Genomic DNA, 20,256 nt, shown 5'->3' with positions numbered 1-20,256 from the left:
TATTCCTGAGATAATATGAAACATTTCCAAATCAGCACTTCAGGAGCTTTGGCACCTTCTAGAGGCAGTTAGTGGAAAGAAGCTCAGGTGAAGAGCAGATTTCATTGTTGACTCTCTTTAATATCACACTTTCTGAATGTGTTCCTCTTCTGCTCTCAGCTTTCTTACCCTGGACTTCATCTGTCAGCCAGTGATGATGTTTAACCCAGCACCTGCTTCATGGTTCACTTCTGTTTATCTGAACATCTCAGCTGCCATCCCTGGTGGGGTGAGTGCAAAGAGGTTTGGAAACAATATAGAGATGACATTTCTGGAAATCACATTCAAAATGATCAACTTTACTCAGTACCCTAAAACAGCTCCTATTGGCCCACATTTTCTCTGCTCCTCCTCTGTTTAGGGGCCAGGAACCATGGTCAAGCCCTAAATGTTACATGGACACTTTTCTTCATCACTACAGAAGTGTTTATTTTTGTAGAAGTTCATGTGTAAAGCTGGAAATACTGCACACACAGCAAATTTTAGCCTCTGGAATAAACTCTGTGTGAGTTAAAATCAACTCAGTCTGAGTGAACATGTGTGACCATCGAATAGACTCTGTGGCAGAGTTAAAATAACTCTGTTCCTGGAGTTGAAACAGAGTTAACTTGAACTCCTCCTGGTGTTAAAATAATTTAGTTAATTTCAATATAAACTCTTCTCCAGTGTTGACACCTAACACTCAAAATGTGTTTTATTTACACGTGTTAGAGTTAAAATTTATTCATTATCATATTATTTAATTTTATGGGAAAATGACCACCAAACACCATCCTGTTTTAATTTTTTGCTTTTATTTGTGCAAATACATTTAAAATTTCAACACGACACTTTGAATTAATTGCTGCCTTAAAACTGTAAAATTTAACAGCACACAGGCAGCAAATAATGCCAATGAAAAACATTAGTGAAGTTGTACAAAACACTGTAAACAACACATTACTGCATAATAAAATGTCTGCAAATGTATAAAAACTGACACATTTCTCTGTGGTGCATTGTGTAACTTGAGGTAGACGACTACTCACTTTACAGTTCAAGTATAAAACAGTAAGAGAACTCATTAAATTCAGATTAGAAATAATTTTATGCAACTGTCTGATACAACATAACATTATGAATCACAACCATATGACATCTGAGCATCAAACCATTAGAAATATCTTAATCTCTCTCTTTCTAGAATCAGTTCACTCTGTGTAGTGTCACTCACTTGGAAAGCATGGAAGTGATCATGGAAACAAGTTTCATGCTCAATCAAAACAAAAAACACTTTCTGCAAAATGATTGATGTTATTTTGCTGAACAATGGTTCATGTTTTCATCAGTACCAGTGCACACAAAGAGTCCAACACGATACTCAGCTCCACAGCATTTCACCCACTGTGTGACAGACGATGGCTTCACAATCAAGGTGAAGAGATGCTGTTATATCTTCAGAAAAATCCAGTGTTTCAACTGAACACATTTTAACTGGAGCAGACTCAACTGTTTTTAAGGACAGGCATTCCCAGTGATAGCTGCTTGATAACCTGCTTGACAGATTCCTCTAAAGTTTCAGTTGTATAAAGAACTACAGTATTTGGTTCACTACTCCCCAAAAGCTTGGCTATAACTGAAGCACACGTCTTTGTTGTGAGTAGAACCTGAAGGACCTGCTTCAGTATTTTGGAAATGAGATGAAGTATTTCATCAGTTACAGACTGAGAATTGTTTACTGTCTCTGTGTCGTTGTTGAAAGGGATCTGGTTAGACACACTTGTGTTATCAATGGAGCTGCGTATCTTAATGAGATGTCTCCTGAATCCACAATAACTAGAGAGACTTTTACCTGGATACATGGCATGAATTCATTTGAGGTTCCTGAACAAAAGCAACACTGAACCAAAGGATGAATTGCAGAGGAAACATCTCAACATTTTGGCTAAATAAGCTACTTATGGTTTGTTTAACAGCTTTGCTCTGAGCTCTTTTACTCTGTCTGCAAAAATGTGTACAGGCTGGAGAGAGCGTCATCATACTTCACACCAAAAACAAAATGTGACTTGAACAGCTCATCAAAAGCACCAAAGGATGTACATGACTGACATGACAGAAGCTTTTTGTCCAAGACAATATAAAAGGTGAAAACCTGGGTCTTTGAAGTTTCTGTGGAAAGAAGATATGGCTGATGGGTTCCTTCAGTGGTCAGGAGATGATCCTCAAGGCTTTGGGATGACTGAAACAAGAGAAATATGTTTACAAAAATGTGTTTCTAAAACTCAGCAACATCTACAGTATTTGGAAGTTTTGACAAACCTTCTGAAATTTTACCAGATGATCCGTTGTCTCTCTGACGCTGATCTTTGTGGGACGCTTTCTTCCAGCTGGTTGTGGAGTGAGAAGATGAAGCAGCACCAGAAGAGAAGCCATGTTGCTGTCCCACTCTGGGGACAGAGTGAAAAGTACTTTTACACTCATTATATATATAAAGTAGAGTGTTTATGATATTGCTCTGTGCATTGTTCTAATGGTTTTACTATGATCTTAAACATATACACATATAACAACTATTAATGGCCCAGTCATTATAAATCTGTGCTGCTGAGCAAAGCAATGTTCAGTCCTCACACTGTATCTTAACTGCAGACTTAAGTGGCCTATTTAGACTCAGAGATGCTTTTGTAAAATAAATCAATAAAAACACAATAAATTGATGACTGTTGGACGACTCACATAACTGCATTACTATTCTGATGATAACTGTACCTGCTTCATCAGCAGTGTCAGATCCTTCATTCAGAGCAGCTTTCAGTTGTTGTTTTAAGAGAGACGTCTCTTTCAGGTTCCTGCCTCCTTGATAACTTTATCTTTAAAACTGCTGTTCCATTTTTCAAGGAACCTTGAAGCAACCTCTGCTCCAAACATCAGTGAGAAGTCTTGCAAAATCTAAATAAAAAGAGAAAAACAACATTTTCAAATGTTTAAAATAAACCAATATTTTCACTTAAAAAATATATTTAATACTAACCAGTCCCATGACATCCAAGAAACGTAGAAACATCAGCTGACCGCTGTGGGTCATGAAGAATCTGCTGACAGTAGTAGGTTTCTCTCATCTTCTGTAACACTAAGTCAGGATCAGCTGTGTGGTGAAGGAGAGATATGGCTTCCATGCATTCATCTCTGATTGGCTGATCATCATATGTTCTGGATGATGTGGGACCTCCTTTTAGCTCCACTCTACTCTGGGATGAAGAGGTGGTTCTGGATTTGTCTTCATGCACCACTCAAGAAAGTGTTAGAGCCTTTGTTGCTTTGAATATCATAGAAGTTCCTGAAAGAAAAAAAGCTGTCTCAAGAACAAATACTGTTTGTTGCTCATCTGCAAACAAGGGAGTTAAACTTACATATCATTTTTGGAGTATGGGTCTTTCAAAGATGGGAAAAGTGAAACAATCCCGAGGGCATGAAACTCTTTTGTTGCTTTACTAACAGCTCTCCTGCAAGAGGGGAAAACATCTCTTACCAATTTTGTCTGTTTTTATAAAAAGATACAGGATTAAGGTGAAGCCTCTTACTCTTCTTTTCCATGCATGTGAGCAACAATAATATTAACCAGTAACTGTGTGGTGGAATATTTCAAACTTCCAGTCTCTTCATACTCTTTAATCACAGTCATCTCTGCTGGTTTTGAAGTAAGAATTTGCTCCACATTCTCAAAAAGAAAACATTATAAACATATTTACAACTACACTTAGATCTATGTTGTAAGCAAATACATTCATCTAATACCTATTACATAAATATTACTTTCATTTTTAGGAATTTTGTCTAATAAATAATGATTAAAATCTAGTTGTATACAAGTAGCAAGGACACTGTCCATCAAAGGCTGGCATCCAGAATCACTTGTGTCTCTGCTTAAAGTGCTTGAGACTGACAGTGTATCTGTCAGACTTGGAGAGGAGGAGCCTTCACACCCTTGCTGCAGGACACTTAGATCTGAAGATCACACACACACAAGTATAAGGCAAATAAAATCTAAAGTCAGCACATTAAAACTATATCACAGACCTGGCTGGATATTACCTGTCTCAAGACAAAACATTACCATTACCTATAACTCTGCTTACCACAAGTAGTGAGGGTCACATATTCTGTCAGGTCTGAACGATCAGCCAGGTTCAAAATACACGTTTCTCACCGCTGTTCAAAACAGCAAGGCTACAGTTTATAAGCTCAACTGTTAGCATGCTAGCCAAAACTGACTTTTCAGCTGCGTCTGCGCCGTTGAGCCGGAAATTATTCTCTTAAAACACCGACATGCGGTTGCATTGTTGGATGGTTATTTCCAAAACAGTATTAGTTACCTTCATTAATTTGTGAAGCTTATCAAACAGTTTGTCATTACCGTCATACAGACACATCACACGCCACAGACAGTATGGCCGACATTAACGTTTGAGTGAAAGCTAACAGCTCCACAATGGCAGCTAAGGACAGTTAGCTAACTAATGCTGCGGGAGCTACTTGCTCTAAATAATGGAGTAAAAGCAATGGGGTTACGTTCAACATCAAGTTCGCAGTCATTAGCGGTACTATGTAAGTAGATAAAGTGAGAACAATGACAAAATATCACACATTTAAAGTACTTTCTGATAAAAATCATGCTCTTACCAGCCTTGTGACGACGTTTCTTGTGCTGCTCATGCCGCGATAAAATGTGTCGTGAACTCCAGGGACAGAGTTAAAACCAGATCCTGAACACCAGGAAATAAAGTCCAAAATTCAACTCGGCCTGGGTGAACACCTTAACACAAACTGTAGTCAGAGTTATACAATAAACTCCAGAAATGTAACTCTTTCACACTTTTTTGCCTGACTCCAGATTTTAGTACTTTGTGAATTTGCTGTGTGTTAGTACATGTAGTTGTGTACAGTTCAGCTGCTGCTGTCCTTGGTGCTGAATTCACCAACCCAGCTGAATGGTCCTGAGTGCTTATTGTTGTAATTCATTTGGTATTTTTGAGAAGATTGAATATCATTAGTATGGGTTATGTTTTGGTTAATGTTAGGCTTTCAGTTATGATGGTTAAGGTTAGGTTAGGTTAAGGGGCAAGGGAATGACTTATGGCAACACGTGTCCTCACAACTATAGTAAGAAAGTAGAGAGAGAGAGAGAGAGAGAGTTTGTCCTTTGATGTCTTTGATGTATCAACATTCTACAGCCTGATGTCACAGGCTGCAGTAAGTGGACACACAGCCAGAGACAAGTTCAGAAGTCAAACAGGAGCAGAAACAGTTGGACTGGACAGGACTTGCTCATGATTTAGGAAGAAAGAAGCACTCAGATATTTCTGCACAATTATTGACAAGGAAGGGAGGAGCTACTGCTGTTACAAGGACAAGAGGAAACTACAGGAAAGTCCAGATCACCTCCAAGGTTTTCAGTAAGTCAGTACATGTTAGTAGTTCATGTCAGTGTTTAGTTTAGAAGTTAGTGTTTTGAAATGTTTTGTCCAAATGATATGTTTGTGAAACTGTGATGGCAAGTAATCATACCCATAAGCCCGGTGGTTTGATTGTGTGCTTATCATTCATGGACAATATTGTTTTTTTTTTTTAATGCTGATCATGACTGTGAGATATTCTCATGGTTGCTCAACTTCTTAACTCTTTTTGGTGCGATGCACTGTAGTTTGTGTTAAAGGAAAGGATTTCTAGGAAGTCTGTACTGTCTGCAACACGATCCTTTCTAAAGAAATTCTAATGGAAATGATGGAGTTGGACGTCATAGCACAAAGTGGAGAGTGCTGTGTGTTATTTTATGAAATTACGTCAATGTACTGTAGGTCAGGTCTGTGATGTATTATGATACTTGATGGAGGACTTCACTTTAAGTGCTGTGAACAGGAAACAGTTTGATGTGTTGGTAAAATCTTCTTATTTCCAATGTGTGAATCACTTTCATCATCTCTCAAGATTTGGCCCAAAAACAAAGAAGCACAGTTTAAGACTCAGGAGAAATAATCTCCCAGTCCAATGCAAACTAACCAGCACACACTGTTTCCACTTCTACAATCATCTACTTATTATTGTGCTTTAAAGTTTCAGCCGTCTTACATTTACCTATCACTGAGTCCACTTGTGTCTTATACTGAACACTAGGTTCAAATCTCCTTTTGGCTTTGAGCCTTGATTTTTAGTTCATTTTCAGAGCAATACAATTATGTCCTGTAGTAAATCTGCAGAATGAGTCATAGGACTTAAAGCTGGATCAGCTGTTGCATGAAGCGTTTCAGGCTGTGTTCATGTTCACCCTCTTTGGTTAAGGGACAGTAAAACAATCAGTGATTTCCTCACTGTGGAGGAAATTTAGGCTGCTGAGAATTCTTCCTGCCTTGAAAACCTTAGTCCTGAAACTGGAATCTAAAATATGTTGATGTGTTTGAGGTGGCATGTGATGCATTTGGATGAGTGTTCATTTGCGGTGTTTTGAGTGTAGGAGGAAAACTGTTGATGACTGTGAGGACAGAATAAGTTTGGAAGTTTAACTCTGCCACTTTAGACTCTCAGCTCTGATTCTTGTTTTCTGCTCCATGCAGCTCATCTACAGGACTGTATTAAGTCCTAGTTGTTGAAGGATCTTAATTATTAAGCAGTGAAACTATTTCATATGAGGAAATGGTGCATTCATTTTTTGAAATGTTTCCTTTCTTCTGTTTCCTTGTCTTTTGATGATGGTCACTAAGCTCCAAATCTTGTAGCTGTTCAGAATTCAGCCTCAGTCAGTGTGAGAGAGCTGATATGTTTAAAGCTTCATAGACTGAAAAGGTTCTGGGAAGTTCTCTTGAAAAATGGATCCTAAATTTAACTTTGAGGAATTTAATTGTGTGCCTGCTCCAAATGCTATGCTAGGTCTATGTGGAGCAGCTTGTGTGATACATTATGTTTCTGTTTGTTTTCTATGAGACTGTGAATATTATTAGCTGACTGGATGAATAGAACACAAGAGAGATTTGTTTGTGCAGATAGATGAGACCTTAATGTGTCGACTAACCCTTATTTTAAGATGCACACACACACTTTGTTCTGCAAGTAGTTATAGTTTGTTATGTCAGAGCAGCATCAGGTAAAACAATGAAGAATGATCAATACAGATCCTGATTTGCTGTAAGTCCTATATTCTCCATGATGGTGTGTGTGTGTGTGTGTGTGTGTGTGATGGGAAAAGAAGGATGAAGGAAAAGTTCTCACTGCAGCAGCTGTAGAATTTTATTATTATAACCACAATTATACCACAAGAGCCAGAATTTCCCTCTCAGCTCCGGTGTTTCCTAGTGGAAAACGCCAGGACATGAAATGAAAAGAGTGAAACGATCCGTTGCCTTGAAATCCAAAGAGGAAAGCGACGGCGGGGATCCACACGGTGTGTATCCAGAAGTAAAGCATGGTGTCCTTTAATCAGCTGCAAAAGCTCCGCGCTCTTCCCGACGAAGCTCCGTGTCCAGCGGTTCATTTCCAGAAGAGAAAGCGCTGCAGATGAAGCCGAGCGGAGGAAGAAATCCCAGTGTGAACGCTGCTGATGAACACAAGAGCTGGAGACTCTGTCGCTGCTTCTTCTGCTGCTTTCACACGGACATTAGCGACCCCTACCGGAACTGTTATCCAGAGAGGAAGAGACTGTCTCTGTGTGTGAGTCCTCTGTCTCTGTGTGTGAGTCCTTTGTCTCTGAGTGTGTGCTCAGTATGTTGCTACTAAAGCAGCGTTTCATGGTTCAGGACTGACAGCAGGACTAATGTGTACAAGTCCAACTCATTTCATTCAGCACCACAACAATGATTTGTCACATGGAGTGAAGTGAAGCCAGTGAAGAGGAGGGGAATGGGAGGAGGAAGCTACACAAAGTGTTTGCTGGTCTCTGATGGGATCTTAGCCAGCAGTTTGTCTCTGTGTTATTCTGTCTCTGCACCGTTAAACATTCATACTCAGGTGGACAGTCACAGTGGACGCTGTCTAATGTCCAGAGGAAAAAAAAAAAATCTTTTATCACATATTGGTCATGGCTGCCGAGTGAACGCTGGCACATTCTTAGCTGCCGCTGCTCCCTAGCCTATTTTAAATAATTTTAAATAATCTTATTGTCTGTGGACTCTGCATTTGCTGTCTGCCTGTGGAGTATCTGATAACATTTGACAACAACAGTTGGAACTGACAGGTGTCGGTGAAGTATTCGATAATCACTCGACATCTGTGTGTGCTCAGGCTAAGGTTAGCCTACCTTCTGCTCCCGACGCTATTCAGCCTTGTCAACTATGTGGATTAATCCTGTGTGGCTTGTGCTCGCCTGGACTGTCCTATCTTTTGTCAACTATCCATCGATAGCACTGCTCCAATACTCTGCTGCGGAGCTTCTTAAGCTCCGACTACATCTGCATAAGCCACCACCAGCTCTTCTACTACACTCGGACATCTTATATGTGCCTCGTCGGAAATATATCCACCGTGGCGCCCGTCGGAACCTTCAGTATGACGATTCCAACTCCATCAAGTCATTCTGGTCCACCGCTCAACGTCCACCGAGGAACACCGGTCGCCGAGTTGACCACAGTGTGCTAGCCCGCCTAGCTAGGTCGGCTATCACTGATGGAAAACGCAACAGCACTACTGTCAACTTCGGTCTTCTTAACATCCGCTCACTCACGAGTAAGGGGCATCTTGTGCAGGATCTCCTCACTGACCGTAAGTTTGACTTTTTATGTTTAACTGAAACATGGCAACAGCCTAACAACTTCATTTCACTTAATGATGCTACCCCTCCGGGGTTTGTTTACATCTCGCAACCTCGTGATGCTGGCCGAGGGGGAGGACTCGCGATAATTTACCGCGAGAAGTGGAGGTTAGTGCCTGTGAATACTCCTGTCTATCACTCATTTAAGGCCACAGTATGTCAGCTCTCTGGGCCTATTCCCACTGTTGTTGCCACTCTTTACCGCCCACCGAAGCATAACAAGGATTTTATTACTGACTTTGCTGCTTTCCTGACTCACCTTTCCACACTCTCATCAGATATAATACTTCTGGGAGATTTTAACATTCACATGGACAATGCCAATAATACTCTCACCAAGGACCTCACATCCTGTTTGGACAGTTTTGGAATACAGCAATATACTAACCTTCCCACGCATATTAAAGGACACATCCTGGATTTAATCTGCTGCTCAGGTGTTACACCTGCTGACTTCAAAGCAGACTCCCTTCCCTTCTCTGACCATATGCTGTTGTCTTTCAATGTCAGTCTCTCGCTCTCCAAATCCAACCCTCCACGCACCATCACCTTCCGTAAAATTAAGGACATCAACCTGGACAATTTATCCTCTTGTATCAATAGCCTCCCCAGTGCTGACAGTTTTTCTACCCCAGATGAACTACTCTCACATTATAACAACCTCCATAACCTTCTGAATAGTCTTGCTCCACTCAAAACCAGATCTGTTTCCTTTACCCTTACTGCACCTTGGTTCACTCCCACCCTTAGACAGTTAAAAGCAAAAGGACGTCAACTTGAAAGACTCTATAGGAAAACTGGTCTCACTGTTCACAAAGATATGTATTCCAACCATCTTCTCCATTACAAACACTGTATCTCGGAGGCCAAATCCATACACTACTCCCGATTAATCAGTTCCAGTGAAGGTAACTCCAAGGCCCTCTTCTCTCTCCTCACAAGCATTACTAAACCCCCGGACTCACTTCCTTCTCACCTGTATTCCTCGGATTTCTGTAATACTATGGTGTCATTTTTCTCTTCTAAAATTGAACATATTCATCAGCAACTCATACCTGCCCCTGCTCCAAATTCACCTGTCACAGTCTCATTTGCCCCTACCCATTCACTCTCAGCATTCATCCTACCCTCAGTTAATGAAATCTCTGAACTCATCCGAAAATCCAAATCTTCAACCTGTCAGTTAGACCCTATTCCTACTGTCCTTGTAAAGGCCTCTCTCCCTTCTCTGTCCCCCCTCATTACGGACATGGTTCACTCTTCACTTACCACTGGAATTGTTCCCTCTTCCCTTAAAACAGCCGCTATAACTCCAATACTCAAGAAACCTGGTTCAGATCCCAACAATTTCAATAACTTTCGCCCCATTTCAAATCTTCCCTTCATCTCGAAAATTCTTGAAAAAACAGTTGCTACTCAACTCCATACACATTTATCCTGCAATAATTTATATGAACAATTCCAGTCTGGTTTCCGCCCCCTCCATAGTACTGAAACTGCACTTCTCAGAATCACCAATGACCTCCTCCTGGCTGCCGACTCTGGTTCACTATCCATTCTCCTCCTTCTTGATCTGAGTGCGGCCTTCGACACAATCTCACACAGCATCCTTCTGGACAGACTCTCTTCCATTGGCATCACAAACACACCCCTCAACTGGTTCCATTCATACCTCTCAGGCCGCACTCAGTTCATTCAGCTAAAATCATTCACCTCTCACTCAGTCCCAGTCACTACAGGCGTGCCCCAGGGCTCTGTCCTGGGGCCCCTGCTGTTCATCATCTACCTTCTCCCTTTGGGTCACATTTTCCGTAAACATTGCATTCAATTTCATTGCTACGCGGATGACACCCAGCTCTACCTTTCAACTAAACCCAACATTACACTTCCTCCCTCCTCCCTTACCAATTGCCTCCTTGAAATAAAATCCTGGTTCACCTCAAACTTCCTCAAATTAAACAGTAACAAAACAGAACTTCTCCTAATAGGCACAAAACACACCCTAAGCAAACTCCATAACTTCTCCATTCCCATCGATAACTCCTTCGTCTCCCCCTCTCCTCAGGTAAAAAGTCTGGGTGTCATCCTCGACAGCACCCTCTCATTCACCTCCCACATCAATAATGTCACCCGGTCTGCCTACTTCCACCTTCGTAATATCAATCGTCTCCGTCCTTCTCTGACTCCTCATTCCACTGCCATTCTGGTTCACAGCCTAGTTACCTCCCGTCTAGATTACTGTAACAGTCTTCTATTTGGCCTCCCTCATAAAACCCTCCATAAACTGCAACTGGTTCAAAACTCTGCTGCCCGTATTATCACACGCACCCCCTCCATCCAACACATTACACCCATTTTGCAACAACTCCACTGGCTCCCCATCACATACCGCATTAACTACAAAATACTTCTCCTCACTTTTAAAGCCATCCACAACCTCGCCCCTCCATATCTCTCCGATCTCCTCCATGCTGCCACACCTGTCCGCACCCTCAGATCCTCCTCCTCTATCCATCTCACTGTCCCCTCTGCCCGCCTTGTTACCATGGGGAGCAGAGCATTCAGTCGCTCTGCCCCCCAGCTCTGGAACTCTCTCCCACCTGACCTCCGTAATACTGACTCACTTCCACATTTCAAATCTAAACTCAAAACTCATCTGTTCAGATTAGCTTACTCCCCCTGACCACAACTGCATTGTCTATTGTCTATCTTAAACTGTACTGTCTCTTTTGTTTTTTACTGTTTTTTATTGTGTATATTTTTATAATGTAAGGTGACCTTGAGTGTCAAGAAAGGCGCCTATAAATAAAATGTATTATTATTATTATTATTATATTAAAGTTGTGTGATGTTCACTGACACTGACCATGTGTAGTTTAAATACATGCGTGCAGGTTTATTTTCCTTAAGACAGAAGATGAGCTGATTAATGCAGGAAACAACATGAGTCAGACTCAAGTATCTGCCTTTATAATTCTAAAAACACGAGCTGAGGACAAAAGCTGAAGACGACAGCTCATATGGAAAATTGGCACATTAAGAAAACATATGTTTTTTGTGTGAATAATATTAGTGCATATTTTCCACTTTTGATATATGATGGTATTATAAAAATATATATGTCTTTTCAGTCTAAAATCCTTCTAGTGTATCTACAGGAGCTGATTAGTACCATATATACAGTGGTGTTCCAGTATATGTCAGAGGTCAAAGTGAAGACAGTCTAGTTGGTCTCATTGGATAAAGCCAGTTATCTGTGTGCAAACAAGCGTGACAGCAGATTTATTCCACTTAGTTCTGTCAGAGCCACTGAAGCTGTTTCTTTACTTTTTATTCTTCCCTCCAGCTGCAGTGAGAACATCTACAGAAGAAACATTATTATTATTAGTTACTGTCCAACACAGTAAAGTGTAAATGATGGACATTTACTCAACACAACTTTTTATTTCCACTGTCACAGGATAGAAAGAACAAAGAACTTCACAGTGACAAATGTCTCACACAGAAGAGACACTGCAATCTGTATTTAGCTCCATCCATCTTCCCATCAACTCTGACCAGCTTCCTGTCCCTGCTGAAGAAAAGCACCCCCACAGCATGATGCTGCCACCACCATGTTTCACAGTGGGGATGGTGTATTCAGGTTGATGTGCAGTTTTCAGTTTCCGCCACACATAGCGGTTTGCATGTAGGCCAGAAAGTTCAATTTTGGTGTCATCTGACCACAGGACCTTCTTCTACATGTTTCCTGTGTCCTCTTACATGGCTTGTGGCAAACTTCAAATGGGACTTTCTTTCAACAATGGCTTTCTTCTTGCCACTCTTCCATAGAAGCCAGATTTGTGGAGTGTGCAACTAATTGTTGTCCTGTGGACAGATTCTCCCACCTGAGCTGTGGATTTCTGCAGCTCCTTCAGAGTTACCATCAGCCCTTTGCCTGCTTCTCTGATTAATGCTCTCCTTGCCCGGGTTGTCAGTTTATGTGGACGTCCATGTCTTGGTAGGGTTGCAGTTGTGCCATATGCTTTCCATTTTCAAATGATGGATTAAACAGTGCTCTGTGAGATGTTCAGAGCTTGGGATATGCTTTTATAACCTAACCCTGCTTTAAACTTCTCCACAACTTTATCCCTGACCTGTCTGGTGTGTTCCTTAGTCTTCATGATGCTGTTTGTTCACTCATGTTCTCTAACAAACCTGTGAGGCCTTCACAGAACAACTGTATTTATACTGTACACACACAGATGGACTCTATTTACTAATTAGGTGACTTCTGAGGGCAGTTGGTTACATTGGATTTTATTTAGGGGTATCAGAGTAAAGAGGGATGAATACATATATAAATAAAAATTTTTATTTGTATAAAATCTTAAACACAAAGTATCATTTTTCTTCCACTTCACAGTTATGCGCCACTTTGTGTTGGTCTATCACATAAAATCTCAATAAAATACATTTAATTTTTGTTCTGCTTTATTCTTGAATTCTTTGTTTTAATTTGAAATGATTAAGGCCCAGCAGGCCCAATTTATCACCTTGATGTTAGTAACCTATTTTGACTTGATTGATTTGTGTGTAAGTGTAGATGCTTCAGCAGTGTCAGCTTGGTATGTTATCTAAAGACTCTCAAGCTGATTCTACATGTGAGTGTGTGTCAGTCAGTGTGAGTACTGACAGGAACAAGGAAAAGAGTGTCAGTATGGAGTGTTCAGAGTTGTAGTTACTGACAGTGACCACTGGAGGGCAGTGATCATGGTAGTTTCTCTGTGAACAGTCCAGTTCCATCCACATTAATGTGAAACCTGAATGTTTGTGTTGAAGACATCACTGTTGAAATGGAGAATTTAGTTCCATTGGAGCTCAGCTGATTCAACTGATCAATAATCAATAATAATGAAAACCTCAAACAGCAGCAGAGTGTGTGTGTTCACACTGGGAGTCATGAGGAGGTTTCATGTCTTAATAACACTTCAGCATGTGAACTTCAGTCTGACTGAGACTCAGTCCAACCAGTCACACTGCATATTTTGATAATGAAGAGACCACACACACACACACACACACACACACACACACACACACACACACACACACACACACACACACACACACACACACCTCTCTGGGCAAAGCCTTGCAGTTTACTTTCACTTTGACCAAACTTTGTGGTGCAGATGATTTTCTCCATCTGAAGGTAAATGTCAGCAGTTTAATGTTTTACTCGTCAACACTCGCTGTTGTTACCTGGGATTTCTGACCTTTGACTTATTGTGTTTTTTTTTGTTGTTGTTTTTTTTAGTGTGTCAGTAAAAGTGCACACACACACTCACATAAGAAGCTGAGGAAAAAGAAGCCTGAACTGAAGAACGAAGAGTCTTTCCTACACTGACAGGAGAGAGCTGCAGAGGGATGAAGTTCAGGGGAAAATTGAGTAAGTGGAGCTCTTGATTGGTTTGATTTGTCTTCATTAAAGGGACATGGTTTTCTCTAGTTTGTGGAAAATGTTGACAGTGACGACAAGTTTTTTTAATCAGGAGGAGGTTTGAAACAGTCGTCGTCTCAAACTGAAATATCAGCTTGGAAACTTTAGATGAGTAAAGGCCGTCTGTTCATGACACTTGTGTGTGTGTGTGTTTCAACACACGAGAAACTGTGAAAAGTTCTGATGAACTTTACAGACGATATTGAACCATGGTGAAATCATGGTGATTCATGTAAAACATTTGAAGTTAAGGTTTTAGTCTCTTGGAGAAACAGAATGTTCACTGAATAAAAGCTTTGTTACACTTTTTGATCCAAGCAGATAAAAACATTTCAAGTTGACCAACTAAATCACCACAGTAACTGCAACTGTAACTACATTTCCTCTGTCTGAAGGTGAATGTCAGCAGTTTTAATGTTTTATATGTCAGCACTACCTGTTGCTACCTGAGTTTTCTGATGTTTGTGTTTCTGTGAGGTTGTCGTGGAATCGTTGTTAAACCTGAAGTTATCGTGCCAAACCCAAATCCTGCTTCGTAGTACAGGCCTCAGGCCTCTGGTCCTCCTCCAACAGGAACCAGGTTCTTTATGGAAAATTGTATTTAAACATGATCAATGATTAAATGAAAGAGATTTCATTTTTTAAAAAAAGCTTTAATATTATTGTAAAAGCTTTATAGAAATTGTCAGTCTTTTATTTTGAAAAGCTTGTACAAGTTGTTTGGAATCTAATACTTTTGTAGTGAAAAGTACTGAAACTCCAGTGTTTCCATTTTCTGCTTCTTTATACTTTTACTTCATAACTTTTCAGAGGGAAATATTTCACTGTTTTACTACATTTATTTCACAGCTACAGTTACTTTTCAGATTAAGATTTGAAATAACCAAATGAGTCTGTTCTGCATGATCAGCACTTTTACTTTTGACAGTTGAAGTATATTTTACTGATTATACTCGTGTACTTTTACTGAAGTGAAATTAGAAAGCAGGATTTTTAGATTGTGTCAGATAAAACCAGTGGATCTCAGTCTGTCTGTGTGTCAGTGAATGGAAATGCTCGTCCCTGGATCCTGTGTGTGCTGCTCTGCACTTCACTGCAGCTTCATGACCCCATCTAGTGGACTGACAGTGGAAGTACAGCAGCTGATGGCAGCTTCCCCTGCCTCACACTGCCCCCCCCCCCCCCCCCCCCCCCCCCTCCCCCCCCCCCCCCCCCCACCCCCCCCCCCCCACCCCCCACCCCCCCCCCCCCCCCCCCACCCCCCCCACCCCCCCCCCCCCCCCCCCCCCCGATGAATGATTTGTGTTTTCTCTCCAGATGAAGGTAGAAAGTGTGTGTGAGTGAATTCAGCATCATGAATCAGTGTGAGGACAGAGAGGAGGGAGCCCCTCCCCCTAAAAGCAGTCTGTGTGGGGACCATGAGATCCAGACCAAAGCTCAGAGGTGAGATGAGGATCTCTAACTGTCCATGACTCTTCTCCATGTCAGAGCTCAGCACTCACATCACTGCACCATCATTATTCACACTCAAAGCTCTGTGTGTGTTGTGTTGAAGGCCAGAGCAGCAGCACACACCAGACTCCACCTAGAGCAGCAGCAGAGCTACGTCCGGATGCTCTTTGTGGATTATAGTTCTGCATTTAACACAATAATCCCGGACAGATTATGCACAAAACTGGACACTGTTGGCCTCCCCCCTCTCACATGTGCCTGGATAAAGGACTTTTTAACAGACCGACCCCAGACTGTGAGACTAGGTCCCCACCTCTCCTCCACCCGCACGATGAGCATCGGCTCCCCACAGGGCTGTGTGCTGAGCCCTCTCCTCTACTGCCTCTACACCCATGACTGCAGGCCGGCCCACAATGACAATCTTATCGTCAAGTTCGCTGACGATACTACAGTGGTCGGACTCATCTCCAGGGGTGATGAGGCTGCCTACAGGGAGGAGATCCTGAAGCTGGCTGCTTGGTGTACTGAGAACAACCTCGCTCTCAACACCAAGAAAACCAGGGAGATCATTATCGACTTCAGGAGGCACCGCACAGACCCAGCCCCCCTCTACATCAACGGCGAGTGTGTGGAGAGGGTCCACACCATCAGGTTTCTTGGCGTCATCATCTCGGCCGACATCTCCTGGTCAGAGAACATCACGTCAATCACCAAGAAGGCTCAGCAGCGGCTACACTTTCTGAGAGTCCTCAGGAAGCACAAGCTAAACTCCAATCTGCTGCTGACCTTCTACCACTCATCCATTGAGAGCCTGCTGACATACTGCATCACCGTATGGTACGGCAGCTGCACTGCAGCAGACAGGGAGAGGCTACAGAGGGTCGTGAAAACAGCACAGAAGATCATTGGCTGCCCTCTCCCCTCCCTGTTGGACATCTACAACACCCGCTGCCTCAGCAGAGCCACAAACATTATCAAGGACAGCTCCCACCCTGGCTCTGACCTGTTTGACCTGCTACCCTCTGGGAGGCGCTACAGGTGTATCAAGACAAAAACCAATAGACTCAAAAATAGCTTCTTCCCAAAAGCTATAACTGCCCTAAACTCCAGTGGGAAGTTTCTGAAATACTCCGGCCACTAAGGACTCATGTGCAATACTTTCTGTTAACTATCGCAACATGTGCAATTGACACTGAATGTAATACCAAAATGTGCAATACCGAATGCGACACTAATGTGCAATATATATATATATACATATGGTATACATACGTATCACACCACACTTAAATACATAAACAATACATGTGCACATCTGTCTGTTTATTTTGTAAATATTTTAGTTTATATTATATTTTATTTTATACTTCAGATCTTTTATTATCTTATTTTACACTGCTTTTGCACTGATATTGGTGGTGGCTTAATCTCGTTGTACTTACGTATAATGACAATAAAGGCATTCTATTCTATTCTATTCTACTCTGCTGGACCTGGACCTGAACATGGACCTGAGCCCAGCTGTGTGTCCATGAAGAGTGACATTTCAAATCATCGTCTCATTGATTTCAAAGGACAGCCTCCCTCTGCTGCAAAGAAGTGAGCTGCAACTGACTACACGCTTTCTTCCTTACTATGAGAACACTGTATGAATAATAGATATGTCGCCCCTGTCCCCATGTCCCTGATGGTCTTAATCTCTGTGGCCACCAGGATCCATCAGAGACCAGACTTCCTTGGACCTGAGCCCAGCTGTGTGTCCATGAAGAGTGACATGTCAAATCATCGCCTCATTGATTTCAAAGGACAGCTTCCCTCTGCTGCAAAGAAGTGAGCTGCAGCTGAGTTTAAAATGTATCAGACAGCTGTCCTGTATAACTGGTCTTCTATGAAAGATGAAGTGATTGTGTTTTGTCTCCAGGCTTCATGAATGACACAGTATATGAACATGATCAGGCTGAAACACAGGCTTTAGTGGCAAAGTTGATGTTTCTCTTTTCAAGAAAAGCACTTCTTATGTTCTTATATGTGTCATTCAGATCAGAACTAAAACTCCCTGTAACTCAGAATCTATCCAGTTCCAGTGTTTGTGTTAGTGTCCTGTAGCAGAGGTGAGACTTCTGTCAAACCCAGTGTGAGTCCTTAAAACTCATCATTTAAATGGTGGACTTGTTGTGATGACTCTAGGTCATGAGGTACAGAATTGATTGCTTGTTTCCTCTCATTGAGAATGTCACAGCACAGTAGTGTTTGCTTTAATCAGGACAGTCACCACAGAACATAAAAGCAGCTGTTGTTTGTGTACAAAGCATAAAACGCTCACAGATGCTGCAAATGTAATGTGAGCTAATTCTTCATGATTCGTCCACAGAGTGGACCAGGAGAGCTCAGAGGTTCCCAGTGCTCAGTCTGCCCAGCAGCATCAAACACACCTGGACTCCATATTTATGGTCTGTACATGGACAACAACTACTTTGACATCTGTTGTGTTGATAATAATCTCCATGCTGCACTTTTTAGAGCAGTGGATTGTCAGTGTGTCCAACATGGATCTGATGTTTGGCTCCATGGTTTTACTTTGATTGTGTCATTCATATAGTTTTCTGTTCCAGCTACTGGAGGAGAACATTGTCACTTTTGTGAAGAAGGAGCTGAAGAAGATCCAGAAGGTTGTGAGTCCAGATTACCCAGAATGCTCAGAGAGTCAGAGGGAGGATGATGAGGTGTTGGACAGTGAGGATGAAGAGCAGAGGAGGAGCAGCAGAGAGGCTTTTGTGAAGATCACAGTGAACTTCCTGAGGAGAATGAAGCAGGAGGAGCTGGCTGACTGTCTGCACAGCAGTAAGAGGATTTCTCTAAAGATTCAACATGATGGACAAATGGGACATTTAATAACATCTCAAGATATGGAGGGAAATATGTTCATGTGTGTTCTTTAGGCGGATGAACATGTCATGTTTAATTTATGAAACAGTCATTGATGTTGTTTCTTGTTTGTTCATTCAGGACATGTTGCTGCAGTTTGTCAACGTAAACTTAAATCTGCTCTGAAGAAGAAGTTCCAGTGTGTGTTTGAGGGGATCTCTAAAGCAGGAAACCCAACCCTTCTGAATCAGATCTACACAGAGCTCTGCATCACAGAGGGAGGGACTGGAGAGGTCAATGATGAACATGAGGTCAGACAGATTGAAACAGCATCCAGGAAACCAGCCAGACCAGAAACAAGCATCAGACAAGAAGACATCTTTAAAGCCTCACCTGGAAGAGATGGACCAATCAGAACAGTGATGACAAAGGGAGTGGCTGGCGTTGGGAAAACAGTCTTAACACAGAAGTTGACTCTGGACTGGGCTGAAGACAAAGCCAACCAGGACATACACTTCACATTTCCATTCACGTTCAGAGAGCTGAATGTGCTGAAAGAGAAAAAGTTCAGCTTGGTGGAACTTGTTCATCACTTCTTTACTGAAAGCAAAGAAGCAGGACTCTGCAGGTTTGAAGAGGTCCAGGTTCTGTTCATCTTTGACGGTCTGGATGAGTGTCGACTTCCTCTGGACTTCCACAACACTGAGATCCTGACTGATGTTACAGAGTCCACCTCAGTGGATGTGCTGCTGACAAACCTCATCAGGGGGAAACTGCTTCCCTCTGCTCGCCTCTGGATAACCACGCGACCTGCAGCAGCCAATCAGATCCCTCCTGAGTGTGTTGACATGGTGACAGAGGTCAGAGGGTTCACTGACCCACAGAAGGAGGAGTACTTCAGGAAGAGGCTCAGAGAGGAGGAGCAGGTCAGAAGGATCATCTCCCACATCAAGACTTCACGAAGCCTCCACATCATGTGCCACATCCCGGTCTTCTGCTGGATCACTGCTACAGTTCTGGAGGATGTGTTGAAAACCAGAGAGGGAGGAGGGCTGCCCAAGACCCTGACTGAGATGTACATCCACTTCCTGGTGGTTCAGTCCAAACTGAAGAACGTTAAGTATGATGGAGGAGCTGAGACAGATCCACACTGGAGTCCAGAGACCAGGAAGATGATTGAGTCTCTGGGAAAACTGGGTTTTGAGCAGCTTCAGAAAGGAAACCTGATCTTCTATGAATCAGACCTGACAGAGTGTGGCATCGATATCAGAGCAGCCTCAGTGTACTCAGGAGTGTTCACACAGGTCTTTAAAGAGGAGAGAGGACTGTACCAGGACAAGGTATTCTGCTTCGTCCATCTGAGTCTTCAGGAGTTTCTGGCTGCTCTTCATGTCCATCTGACCTTCATCAACTCTGAAGTCAATCTTTTATCAAAAAAGAAATCATCTTCCCAAAGACTTGAAAATAATAACAAGTAGATTTGCAGCCTTCTACCAGAGGGCTGTGGACAAGGCCTTACAGAGTCCAAACGGACACCTGGACTTGTTTCTCCGCTTCCTCCTGGGTCTTTCACTGCAGACCAATCAGACTCTCCTACGAGGTCTGCTGACACAGACAGGACGTGTCTCACAGACCAATCAGCAAA

Source organism: Toxotes jaculatrix, chromosome 11 (assembly GCF_017976425.1).
Source record: "Toxotes jaculatrix isolate fToxJac2 chromosome 11, fToxJac2.pri, whole genome shotgun sequence".
Taxonomy (NCBI): Eukaryota; Metazoa; Chordata; class Actinopteri; family Toxotidae; genus Toxotes; species Toxotes jaculatrix.
This window is presented reverse-complemented; position numbering follows the sequence as displayed.